The sequence below is a fragment of the Mus caroli genome, chromosome 13 (genome assembly GCF_900094665.2).
Source record: "Mus caroli chromosome 13, CAROLI_EIJ_v1.1, whole genome shotgun sequence".
In the NCBI taxonomy this organism is placed as follows: Eukaryota; Metazoa; Chordata; class Mammalia; order Rodentia; family Muridae; genus Mus; species Mus caroli.
In genome coordinates this window covers 65,071,519-65,084,491 of record NC_034582.1, presented here as the reverse complement: position 1 = coordinate 65,084,491, position 12,973 = coordinate 65,071,519, and the positions used below count along the sequence as shown (strand labels likewise).

Below are 12,973 nucleotides of genomic sequence, written 5' to 3'. Positions count from 1 at the left end.
ATTGAATGACTCACAAATACAGATTTTCTTATTGAAAAATAAGCAGAGGCCTTATGATCACATTAATTTCCCTCTTTACTAACTCATAGGAAGTACGTATCTCTTTATTCTTTGTAGGTTTGCCTTGTACTGCGTACTGTTTACTTAGGGTCACACACATTTTTTTTTTTTTGGCTAAACAATGCTTTATATTTATGTTATGTTATTTTTATATCATTGATAAAATGCAGTATTCTACAATTATATCTTTGTTTTGTTTTGATTTTCTATTTCACACTATTAAGTATTCTGATAATACACCAGGGTTTGCTAAAAATTTATAAAACTTTTAATATTAATAAAACTCTTATAATTTTATTTTTAATGAATTTAATAAAATCTAAGGTTTTAAATTTCATAAAACTCAGAACTTGCTACATAACACCGTACAAGTAAGTATTTAAAAGACCTAGGCTTTGCTTTCTCTCAAGGAGTGAAGGAGAAATGGATGTGTGGGCGGGAGGGTCAGGGGAGTGTAATGGCATACCTTTGGAGGTCAAAGACTAAATTTCAGGGTTCACTTATCTCCTCCCACCATTTAGGTCCTAAAGGTTGGACTGTGTCATCAGATGGAGGCGGTCCCTCTTACTTACAGGGTCATCTTGCAGCCCCAAATTAGTTTTAGAATTAAGAATTTCATAGTGATTTTTAAGGTACTAAGTGGGCGACAAAGTTTGTTTTATCTGGTGGGTATATGTGTTTATGAAAGCTTTTTGCAGCTGTTATTTTAAGAGCAATAATTACAAAATGAGTAATAATATCATAAGTTGGAAATCGCAAACTTCTTGACTTTGAGCAATGTCGAATACCTGCATTTGTTATAAACTTGGACTGCCTCAAGGACTTCACAACACTCCGAAGCATCCAATGCAATGAAATACACAGAACATAAGAAGTGGCTGTGAGCTGTGCATCCCCGTCCAGGCCTGCACTGTGTATAAGGCTGCAGGTCTCCAGGATGCACTTGACGCTCTCCTGTCGTCCTTCCACTCACCAAATCGTGCACAGAAATGGGAAGCCAGATCAGAACTTGTAACACTAGGGTTGGTCAGCCTGAGTCAGCAGATGCTGCTGGCAAGTCACTGGGATCCAGTTAGTCACCTTATAGAGGCCTCTGGAGAGTCTTCTTCCTATCAATCTTATGCCCCTAGACTTCAAGGAGCCAGGAAGTCAGAAACGCCCCACCCCTGACGCCACAGCTGTCACGGCTCCATTTTTGAGACCTCGAGAGTTGTCTATACCCATAGCTGTCCAGCAAGGATCTCATTTCTCTGCAATAGAAGCTGAGTCTGATTTTGCTGACACAGCTCCTTGTCATCACCAGAATTGCACTTGACACCTGGTGGGTGGCTGTTACAATTTACCTGTGCAATTCTGTCAGCACCTGTAACTTTATTTTCTCTTCTGTCCTTGTGTGGGTAGACATGTCACATGCTTTCCTATCCTTGGGAACATCTCCCTCCTCCCGGGAAGGAGAAAGGACTCTCTGTATGTAAGTTTCTTTTTAAAAGTGGTTCCAAGTAGCCAAGTAGTCAAGGATACTTGTCAGGTTGTTGCTTAAACTGTATTGGTGGAACACACTTGGACTAGAACCTCACAGTGTCTGAACTAGCTGAACATCATCAGGGGGTACAGCAGTTTTGAGGGTCGTCCTTGTGTTCAAAAGCCTTGATGTAGGTGTCTGTTTTGTGGTGAGTTCCAGGAGCTTGTGTACCACTTGACACCTTAAATGCTTAAGACCATCACTGTGCTTAGACTATCTCTCTCTGTCATCATTTTATTGTCTTTAGAAAGTCAGAGTCCAGACCAGGGAACAAAGTAGTCATCCCTCACAATCTTTCTCTCCAGATATTTCTCCCGTACTCACTGGCAGGGGCACTTTCTCTGCAAGCTGCAATCTTTCTCTTACTGTAGTTTGCTCACAACTTCTATAGTTTTCTGTCCGCCTTAGCTCTCCCTGGTACAGTGTTTTTCATTGTCTTTCCTTCTCATCATGAGCCATGGAGTTCTTATACTTCTCAGCAGTCAACCCTGATGCTTCGGGGTAAACCAGCTTCCGTGTCGAGCTAGCACACAACACTGCTGTTCAAGCAGGTCAGTAAAGCTGGTTTTTCCACACACCGAGGACGAGACTGCTCCTTTACCAACTGGGCTCCCTGAATGCACATAAGAAGAGAGTAACCTCAGAGCACTCTGGAAGTGAAGCTCAGGTGAGGCCTTGTTACATGTATCTCAGAGGCACTAAAAAGGAAGCTGTGGCAGGGAATTGTTTTCCTTGTGAAGGCTGAATCACACAGAAACTAAGGCAAAATATTGGATTAATGACTCAAAATGAAGCAGTTGCCTAAGGCACCAAACTTGAGAGATATCAGGAAACTCTAATCAAGATAAACAAAACCCCAGCGATAGATTTTAAGAGTAAAAAAAAAAAATCAATGCAAAGATTTTGAAAAATTACTAAATTTCAAATGAAGGGGAAATCCCACATAAGCCAAACCACCTTATAGCCATGGACGAGAAGGTGTGTTTCTTTATGATTATCTCATAGGCTTCATTTTCAATGATGTTTTCCCAGGATGTCAGAAGTGGTTGGGAAAAAAAAAAAAAAAAGGTCGGGCAGTGATGGCACAGGCCTTTGATCTCAGCACTTGGGAGGCAGAGGCAGGTACATCTCTGAGTTTGAGGCCAGCCTGGCCTACAGAGTGAGTTCCAGGACAGCCAGGGCTACACAGAGAAACCCTGTCTGAAAAAAAAACAAAAAAACCCAAAAAAACAAAAACCAAAAAAGTATTGAGAAGTTAAAAGTAGGTGTATTAAAATTTACTTTTAAAAATGACATCTCACTCTTACCCTCTTATGCTCTTGCCTCTCTCTTGCCTCTTGCTCCCTTACTCCCAATTCCCTTCCCCCCTCTCTCCACATGGACATGGCTAGCCTCCATTTCTCTCTCCTTCTCTTTGACTTTCTCTGCCTCTGCTACCCTTTTAACTCCCATTCCCATGTCCTGAATAAACTCTATTCTATACTTTTAAAAAATGACATCTCTTCAAAAATGTTGTTAGTTGGCTGGGGAGGTGGCTCACTGGATAAAGTCATTACCATGTAAGCACAAGGACCAGAGCTCAGCTTTCAAGAACTCATGGGAAAAAGCAGAGCAGGCTTGATACCGGCCTGTAATGCTACTGCTTGGGAGGCAGAGATGTGAGGTCACTAGGAAAGCTGGCTAACTACGGTAGCTAATCAGTGTACTCCAGGTTCAACTGAGAAAGCCTTCCTCAAAAGGAAGAATGATCAAGGAAGACGTGTGTGTGTGTGTGTGTGTGTGTGTGTACCCCCTCACACATGTCCATATACATGTGAACACACATGCATAAACACCAAGCAAGAACATATCTCATATATGTATTACACACACACACACACACGCACACACACACACGTCTTGTGAGAAGTGATATTCATTTACCATATAGCTTGGTGTTACTTTGATGCAACCTAGAATCGCTTAGGAAGAAAGTCTCAGTGGGGAATTACCTATATTGTGTTGGCCTGTGCACATCTGTGGATGGCTATCTTAATTGAGTTTATTGGCATGGTTTGAACTAGACTCTGGACATAACCCTGAACAGTATGGAAGTATAGAAATTGAGCTGGACACATGCAATCAAGGAAGTGCACACACTCATAACCCTTGCTATTGAATGTGATGTGATGAGCTGTGACCCACTTCTTCAAGCTTCTGACACTGTGACTTTCCTGCTATGATGGACTGTGACCTGGAACTGTGAGTTTAAACAAACCCAGTGCTCCCCTAAATTGTTGTTGTTTTTTTTCAGGGTGATATCACAGCAGTTACGAGACTAGAACTTGGTGTTGTAGGACCCCAAACCCTCTGTCAGTGGTACTTACACTGAGATGTCCCCAAGTGAGACACCAAGATGCAGACTGATGCAAAAGCAAGAGGTTTATTTTCTGGCACATTGGGGTCAACCTTCAATTAGACCCTCAAGGTGAGTGACTAGAAGGCAGCCCGGAATGGCTATTACAAGCAGTTTTTATATTTTTTAGGTTCACAGGTTACATTAACAAGGTTACAGTTTAAATTTATTGGCTAAGCATATTGACCTTTAAATCTATTGGCTAGCAAGCATGACACCCATTTGAACTTTACCTGGGACTTTCTAGAGGGTCAGGTGACTATCAATCAGTACATTCTGTGGTTTCGCTGAGAATTTTTACTCAAGAATGTTCCTGTGGGTGGAGAATGGAACTTGGTCTATCCTAGACCCCAGGTGGGAGGGGGAATCTGTAAGGAGGGTTTGGGCCTGGAAAAAGCCCTTAGGGTCCCTCAGTGTGTTCATGCCTCCCCCCGCACAGTGAAGGTTCAGGATCACATCTCATGCTGAGGGGTCTAATGTTTTCTTTATGCCAAAGGCAGAGCATATGGCCATGTTACTTTGCTGTTTTTTTCATGAAAGAGGACTCATCAATCACACTTCCCAATTCTATGCATCCCTTTACCTCCTTTCCAACTTAGAGACTTGCTGTTTGACAACGCCTCTCCTCCAGTGATGACCTAAGATAGTCTCACCAACTTCAGTTTTACTTGACCTGACTTCATTAAGACATTTGTTCACTAGATGTCTTTTGTCTTCTGACATTTTCAAAAGAATCTCGCACTAAAGATTATGGTGAGTGAGTTTCTGATGCTCTTCTAGTTCTGTACTCAAAGCTAGAGTTTCACTCCGCTCTCTACAAACCTGTTTAAAAAACAAAACACAAAACCCTTACTCATTTGAACTTAAAGCAGAAAAAGGGCAATGCTCACAAGCAAGTTCTTCAGTGGCGTAACAAAGGGAGTGTGCACTGACTACATTTGAGATTAGCCCACATGCACACTCACTGTGGAGGGGACACTAGTGTCTCCTGTGAGTGTGAGCAGCCAGAGTGAAAGAGTGTGAAGTGGAACAAAGGAATACACAGAGCAACAAAGGGGGAGAGAGAATGAGAGGCAGGCAGCTAGGAAGGAGGCAGTGTGGCAGTGTGTTGTCACTAGACATGAGCAAGAGTTACATTTGCCCGCACTGTTGATGCTGGCAAGTGCTGAAGACACATTTAGAATTGCAGCCCTTCTGATGGTGTGAGGAAATGCCACCAAGTTCTAAATGTAAAGGAGGTTTTTGTTTCAATCTGCAATAAAGAATTAGTCCTTTCTTAGGCAAATGGATAGATCTGGAGGAAATCATCCTGAGTGAGGTAACCCAATCACAAAAGAACACACATGATATGCACTCACTGATAAGTGGATATCAGCCCAGAAGGTCTGAAGACCCAAGAATACAATTCATAAATCACATGAAACTCAAGAAGAAGGAAGACCAATGTGTGGATATTTCCATCCTTTTTAGAAGGGGGAACAAAATATCCATGGAAGGAGTTACAAAGTATGGAGCAGAGACTGAAGAAATGACCATCTAGAGATTCTATCTGAGGATCCATCCCATATATAATCACCAAACCCAGACACTATTGTGGATGCCAATAAGTGCTTACTGACAGGAGCCTGATATAGCTATCTCCTGAGAGGCTCTGCCAGTGCCTGACAAATACAGAAGTGGATGCTCACAGCCATCCATGGGACTGAGCACAGGGTCCCCAATGAAGGAGATAGAGAAAGGACACAAGGAGTTGAGTGGGCTTGCAGCCCCATAGGAGGAACAACAATATGAACTAACCAGTACCCCCAGAGTTCCCAGGGACTAAACAACCAACCAAAGAGTACACATGGTAGGACTCATGACTCCAGGTGCGTATGTACAGAGGATGGTCTAGTCAGACATCAATGGGAGAAGAGGCCCTTGGTCCTGTGAAGGCTCGATGCCCTAGTGTAGGGGAATGCCAGGGCCAGGAAGCAGAAGTTGGTGGATTGGTGAGCTGGGGGTGGGGGTGGGAGTACGGGGGTGGGGAAGGGGGAGGGGATTTCAGAGGGGAAACCAGGAAAGGGGATAACAATTGAAATGTATATAATGAAAATATCCAATAAAGTCAGAGAGAGAGAGAGAGAGAGAGAGAGAGAGAATAAGGGAAGTAATTCCAAATGTCTAGTGGTAGCAGGAGTTACTAGACAGTGATAGGAGCAGATGCCAGGAGGTCCCTACACAGAGTCAAGAAAAAAAAACAATTAATCCCACAGTGCATTCAAAACTCTTCCATTATCTGAATCAGCAGCTGTGGGGGAATTGCAGGCTGGTATTCAGTTCCAGTTGAGCTGAGGTCTGAACCTTGATGGTCATAATTCACCTATATGACATGGTAGGCATTCCCTCATGCTCCTGGAACTCTAGCCCCTTCCTAAGTTACACCCCTCCCCCACAGCCCCCACAAGAGAAGCATGGTCAGTAGTCATGTAGACAATCACCCAAGCTTCTGACCTTCAGGCTAAACTCCTCCCCAGTTACCTAGCAACAGTAAAGATCATAAAAGGGGCTGTTAGGCTCCCCACCTCGCTCCCTCACTCACTCCTTTGTTCTCTTACCTCTCACTTCTCTCACTTCTCTCTCCTCCCTTTCTCTTTGTCTTCTCCTCTTTCCTTTCTCTTTGTCCTCTCCTCTCCTCTCTCCCTCTTACTCTCTTTCTCTCTAGCCCTCTCTCTCTCTCTCTCTCTCTCTCTCTCTCTCTCTCTCCCTCTCTCTCTATCCCTTCCCTCTTTCTCCCTGCATTTCTATAATAAAGCTCTTAAACCATAGAGAGTCTCTGCTCCATCAAGATCCGCTGGGCATTCTGGTCAGTTTTGGGAACCTCTTCCCTCCTCCCTCTCTCCTATAACCCTGGGGCTAAAGGGTGTGGCCCTGGGGACCCCAGGTCTGGGACTGCCCCTTGTCCACCCCCACTGAGTGGGTCAGAGGCTTGGATGCCCACCCGGGACTGAGTGGAAAGTGTCCGACAGCCCTCCCACGCCTGTGTCTGCCTGCCCAGAGCACAGGAACTCTGGCGGGACATGGGCCATATCCTCCCCTTCCCCCACTTCCCCAGGGCCCCCTCTATTTTGTTCCCAACAAGCAGCCTGCTGTGGTATGGATATGGTTCACTCCTTTAAGCTCTGGTGCTTCTAAGCAGCTTGGTCCCCTGCATGATAGTAAGGGAGATGGGGGATCTTTAAGAGGGGAGGCCTAATGGAAGGCAACTAGGTCTCAGAACATGCCTTTTCCAGAAGAGACTGATGTTCTCTTCTGAGAGTGAATCAAGTCTCTTGGTCCTGGATCAGTTCTCTGAAGAACAAGTTGTGGAGTGGTTTACCTATCTTAGCTATCTGTCACACATCTGTGATCCTCCCACACACTCTTAATCAGCTCCCATGTAATGGTGCATCAAGGGGAACCTATTGAGATGTTCTGACCACACTGGCTGGATTTTTCAACCACTATAATTTTGAGCCACATAATTATTTTCTTTATGAAATACCCAGCCTCACATTTTGTTGTTGCTATAACAAGACAAAATGTACTAATATGGGAACCTTATCCTTAACCATATGTGGCATATTTACAATGTCACTTCATAAGCCTGGAAGTACATGTTTGCCTAAAGACCAACATCAGAGAAAGAATTTGGAACACCGCAAGGTTAGACAAAAAGATAAATTAGTGACTTGTAGTCTCGAGGGCTAGCTGTCCAGACCATCTTTTCATGGGCCCTGGCTGGCAACTTGGTCTACAGACTTGATGTTAGCACATCCCAAATTAAGTCAGCACACTTATTAGAGTCGGGAAAATTGCTGAGACTATATATAGAGAATACTATCACATTAGCAATTTGAGGAAGACACAGGCACCAGGTGACTGTCCTCTTATATCCAAGCCTTCAAGTGCTCTGCCTTCTGTCTTAGGTTTGCTTCCGAAAGTCTTCACCCAGGTGAGGAGGCGGAGCATGCACTTGCATGGCAACACACATCAAAAAGCAGGTACCTGTCCAAATCTTCACACTCTAGAATCCCTATGTCGCTTTCTCTCCCCTTTACATGTGGAGCTAGTCAGTTCTTTTCTGACCCTAGCCTTTCTTGTAGGATTGTGTCAAGAAGGAAAATGGCAGTATGCTGTCATCACTACAGATGGCCTGGCTCCCTTATTGTCCAGAAACATTCTCTATTCCTTTGGGCAATTTCCTGCCTTGAGACTTTGTGTGATAACAAGGTCAACACATGTTTGCCACCATATAACACGGAAAAGCACTGGTCTAGACTCTTTCTTGTATTAATTATCTTATTGCTTGTCATCTGGCCCAGCAGCTAGAGCTGTGTAATTTTTGTATTTTCTTGGGCATTAAAGTTTTCTGTCATAACAATACACACACAAAAAATTATCCAATTTCTCTATTGCTCTGTGACCTGCTGGGAACATTTTTCTCTATGGCTAACAATGGATTCAGGTCAGGTGCTTATCCCTGTGGCTGAGCTATAAGCAATTTTCCTTGGCTTACTCTGTTTCAAGTATTTAATACCATGTTTCTTTAGATTTTTCAGTGTCATGTACATCCTTGTAGCAGACGAAACTGCTAGTTTTGCAGGAGCCCGTAAGCACATGTCAGACCTGATCTGCTGAGTCTTGTTGCCTCAAGTATAGGCTTGGAACCAAAGATGGCATAGGGGTTTTCTCTCATCTTAATTATAGTAATTTCTATTAAAAGTCAGGGGTTTTGCCTCCTAAGAATTTTGACGTGTATCGTCTCACTGTACCTCAAGATGTAACAAAGGAGAAAGCTTGGCCACTTGGAAGACAGGATAATGAGCACTGTGGTCTCATGGGAACCCAAGCTGTGGTCACAAGGATGCAAGGTCAGACAGAATGAATATGGAAAAGGCAAGCCTGCCCTGTGCTGTGTTCTCTCTATGGACCCGCTTTTCCTGGACAGCAAACTGTACAGGGCTCTCCATCACTACATTGACAGTGGAAGGGGAGGAAGGAAGCTTCGCTAATTTAAATTAGATAATTTACCTACCTTTAAGCATCTAGATCTGAATCAATACCTTCCTAGCTACTCAGTGACCGAGTCTGTGGGGACAGCTGAGCATTTCACCTTCGCAGACTTAGGGTCAAATTATTTCCAGATATGGTGAGGAGACTCCCATTCACACAAGCTTGTGTAGATGTGAGCTATTGGAAAAATCAGAAGGAAAAATTGGCTTTTCATGAGTAAAATTATGTTAGGAATAAACTCATAAACTTTGGTTTCCAAGTTAAGTAATTCCAGCCACGCTTATGCAGAGTCCTAAGCAGGAAGCTGGCTACAGGGGCAATTGTTGCTGCAGTGTGGTGATCATCCCAGCACAAAGATAGCCACAGTTTAATTCACGTTATTCACAGAAACCAGTCTCAGCAGAAAGTCTTTCTTGTGCGATAGTTTGTCACACTGAGGAAGGCTGACCTCCTAGAACTTTGTAATCCACAGGGCAACTCAAGCTGCAATACTTAAACTCAGCATATTTTTTGAGATCCAACTTTATTGATTCACTAAGATCTAGATTTCTTATTTCAATGGTTATAATGGTTTTGCCATGTAATTAGATTGAACTTGTAAGTTCTTTTCTCTAAGGAGTGAAATTATGCTGATGACATTTTAAAAAAAATGTTATGATGGTTACAGATTCTCTTAGAAGAGTTTAATGAAAATCTTTTGCCTAAAACTCCCTCCTCTTACCTAGTACTTCCTCCTTAGACTCAGTACTTCCTCCTTAGACCCAGCACTTCCTTATCATACCCAGCATTTCCTCCTTAGACCCAGCACTTTCTCACCATACCCAGTACTTCCTGATCATACCTAACATTTCCTCCTATTACTTAGTACTTCCTTTTTACACACACAGTACTTCCTCCTTAGACCCAGCACTTCCTCCTTAGACCCAGCATTTCATTATTTTTCAATAGCTACATTATAATGGGTGCCCTTTTCACACAGTTATATACAGTGGTATGGGAAGACATTGCAGCCAGCCTGATCTCAAGATCAGGTCTGCTACCTGGGCTCAGCTTGAAAGAACACCATGCTGCAAGCTCACAGGAAGCCTAAATGAATGAGTTCATCAGTATTTGTTAAATGAAAAGGAGTGTGTTGAACTTGAGGTACCAGTCCAGGTGGGTCATCAGAGAGTTCAAAGGTGGAGGTCAATAGAGACCTTGAAGTTTTCCCAAGTTGCAACTATTATGGCCACAGTGTCATGAGAACACACATCAGGGTACCACCAGGAACTTTAAGATCAGGACTCTCATACTGGACCAGTTTTCAAACAGGACAAAACCTTGGGTGTGGTTCCTGGTACTGATAAAAAAAAAGAAACCCAGCTAAGATAACAAGGATTTAACCCAAAATGAATTCTGCAGCATGGGGAGGGGTGTGTGATTTAAGGAGAATGCTCTGATGGCCAAGGTCTTTGGCACAATGTACAGGAATAGAGAGGGCAGATTGAGAGTGTTGGAGTGTGATGGTATAGGGTGCAATACAGCCGGTCGTTCCTGGTGGATCACTGCACTGGCACCATTGAACAATGAAAAGAGTCTTCCTCCTGGAGTAGGTTAGACAATGAGCTCAAACTTGGTTTTGCCATTTCTCTCCTTTTCCTCTCTGTCTGTTATGAGCAACTGAGTTGTCTGTCCCTGCTGCCTGTTCACAACAAAACCCCTTGCTCCATGTTTGTTGAATGACACTGAAAACAAGGTGTGGGAAAGGAGGGAGAGACAACTTTCACAGAAACCTTTAACAGTTTTACAAGGGAAGAAGTTGCATTGCTGACTCCCAACTGATCCAGAACATCAATATGACTCTTTGCGGTTAAGAAAAAAATAACATGTGTGCCACTCAGTTGCACAGGTAAGTCCTCACTGGGCCACTGAGTATGAACTTGCTTTGGTTTTGCAGATGTAGAAGCCATGATCATTTGGGGAACTTTCACTTTGAATCTGGCTGTAGATATTGGGGCTCCAGCCACTCTCAGCCACCGGACCATAGGGGAATAAGTGTCTATTCCATGGTTTGTGTTGCCAACCTGGGAGGGCTCACAGACCTGTGCATTCAGAGATTTCTCAACTTACTGTGTGGCAATAGTCCATGCCAGGAAACTTGGTAGGGTTCAGTGGATTCAGAAACCCCCAAACCCTCAGGCCTGAAGATGGTAGGCATTTCACCTACTCGGGAGTAGGTCCCTGTCACATAATCATGGCCCCACATGGAGAAGAGCATGGCGATCAGTCACATAGGGGCAGCACCTGAAGCCCCTTCACATACAGAGAAGGCATCATCCCTAGTATCTCAGACCAAGCTAATAGAAAGCATCTGTTCTTAGACTCCAACCCATCCCAAAATGTATATAAGATTCTGTCCCCAAGGAATAAAGGTGTGGAAATTGGTTCACCAAAGCTCTTCTGGGAGCATCTAGCATATAAGAGCTGTAACACTCTTGGGAAGAGAGTTCTCTCCCAAAAAATTTGTGGCTGGAAGCTGCCTGGGCCTACACCTTGGCAACTAACTGAGTTCTCCTCTAACCTCCAATGGCACTTCCCTCCCTTCTCGAGCTGGCCTGCCAGCTGGGTAGGAGCATCTTGGTGTTCTGGAGCAGCAGCTGTGGAAAAGAGAGTGCAACTCCCTGGATGGTCCAGCCAGGCCAGAGCCCCGCAGATCTCCAGATAATGTCCTCAGTATACAGACTGGTGGCAACTTACAACATTGCTAACCTTCAGCAGGATTTCAGGACACAGCTCCATCAAAAGTTATGTCAATATGTATAATGAATTTGGGATGCACTCCGGAAAGGAGAGGGAGAGGGAGAGAGAGAGAGAGAGAGAGAGAGAGAGAGAGAGAGAGAGAGAGAGAGAGAGAGAGAGAGAAACATGGCTGTCGGGGAGGGAGTGGGAGACTGGTTTAATGAAAACAAATTGTGTCACATCTGAATTCTCAAAGAATTCATAAAATGTATGTTTAAGAAGAAGAGGAGCAATGAACAGGAAGTGGCTTGTGACTGAAAAGTTTCTTGGGTGGGGCTTACAGTAGGAGCCTTCAGAGGTGCCGGGTCAGAGCATCACAGTAAGAGAAAGGCAGGACAGTCGCCCTTGGAAGCACAGACGGCAGATGGACATTGTGACTTCCAATGACTCGGAACTGTCTGGGATCACGCTGTTCAGATGGGAGCCTTCTATTTATGCAGCAAATAATCATATTATCAGCATGAATTTAATCCTCTAATTTGTGTATTTAATCCCTTAATGGATTCTTTTGAGTTAATTTTTAATACTCGGTGTGCAGATTACCAGTCTTTTGGGGTTTGCCATTTTTTAACTTGCTAGAAGCTTTAACACACTTTTTTTTTAACCTCCAATGCCCTTTGCTTTTGTTTTGATGAAATCAGATGCAGATCTAGGCCCATGTGCAGAAAATATGTGTGAAACATATCCAAGCCCTTACCATCCCCCTTGCCTGTTCACAGAATGTTCTGTGTAAGTCTGTCCCAGATGTGCAGTGGAGCTTGTCCACCAGTCCTTTATCTCTGTCAGGATGATTTCTTCCTCTGTTCCCTCTGAGTCCAGCACGCTGGACCCACCAGCTCAGCTTTTTAGTTCTCTGGTTCTTTCTAATGTATGTAATCTGTTATTATTTTTTCCTCTTTTCTACTAGGCTTTCTTTTCAAACTGCTTGCTTGATGGTTTAATTACTGATCGTGGTTCTGGGGCCTTCTTACTCTGGATGTATCCTCCATGGAACACATGATCTATGAAGTGAACTTGTCCTTCAGCAAACTTCAGACTTTCATGGTCAATGACACCTTTTCTAGTGCACTTTGGAATTTCAGATCTCATGTTTGCCACAAGCAGGCAAACAGTGTGTATATATATACACACACACTGCATGTATGGTCTGTTGTTCCTCTGTGTGTGTGTGTATGTGTGTGTGA

General features: G+C 43.7%; 1 long non-coding RNA gene across 1 annotated transcript in view; it reads left to right on the top strand.

Moving 5' to 3' along the window:
* Window positions 1-6,791: 6,791 nt before the first annotated feature.
* LOC110308611 overlaps window positions 6,792-12,973 on the top strand; it is a 22,778-nt gene continuing 16,596 nt past the window's right edge. The window contains exons 1-2 of the long non-coding RNA XR_002379579.1: window positions 6,792-6,822; window positions 7,925-7,999. This is a non-coding gene — a long non-coding RNA (uncharacterized LOC110308611). The remainder of the gene's footprint in view (window positions 6,823-7,924; window positions 8,000-12,973) is intronic.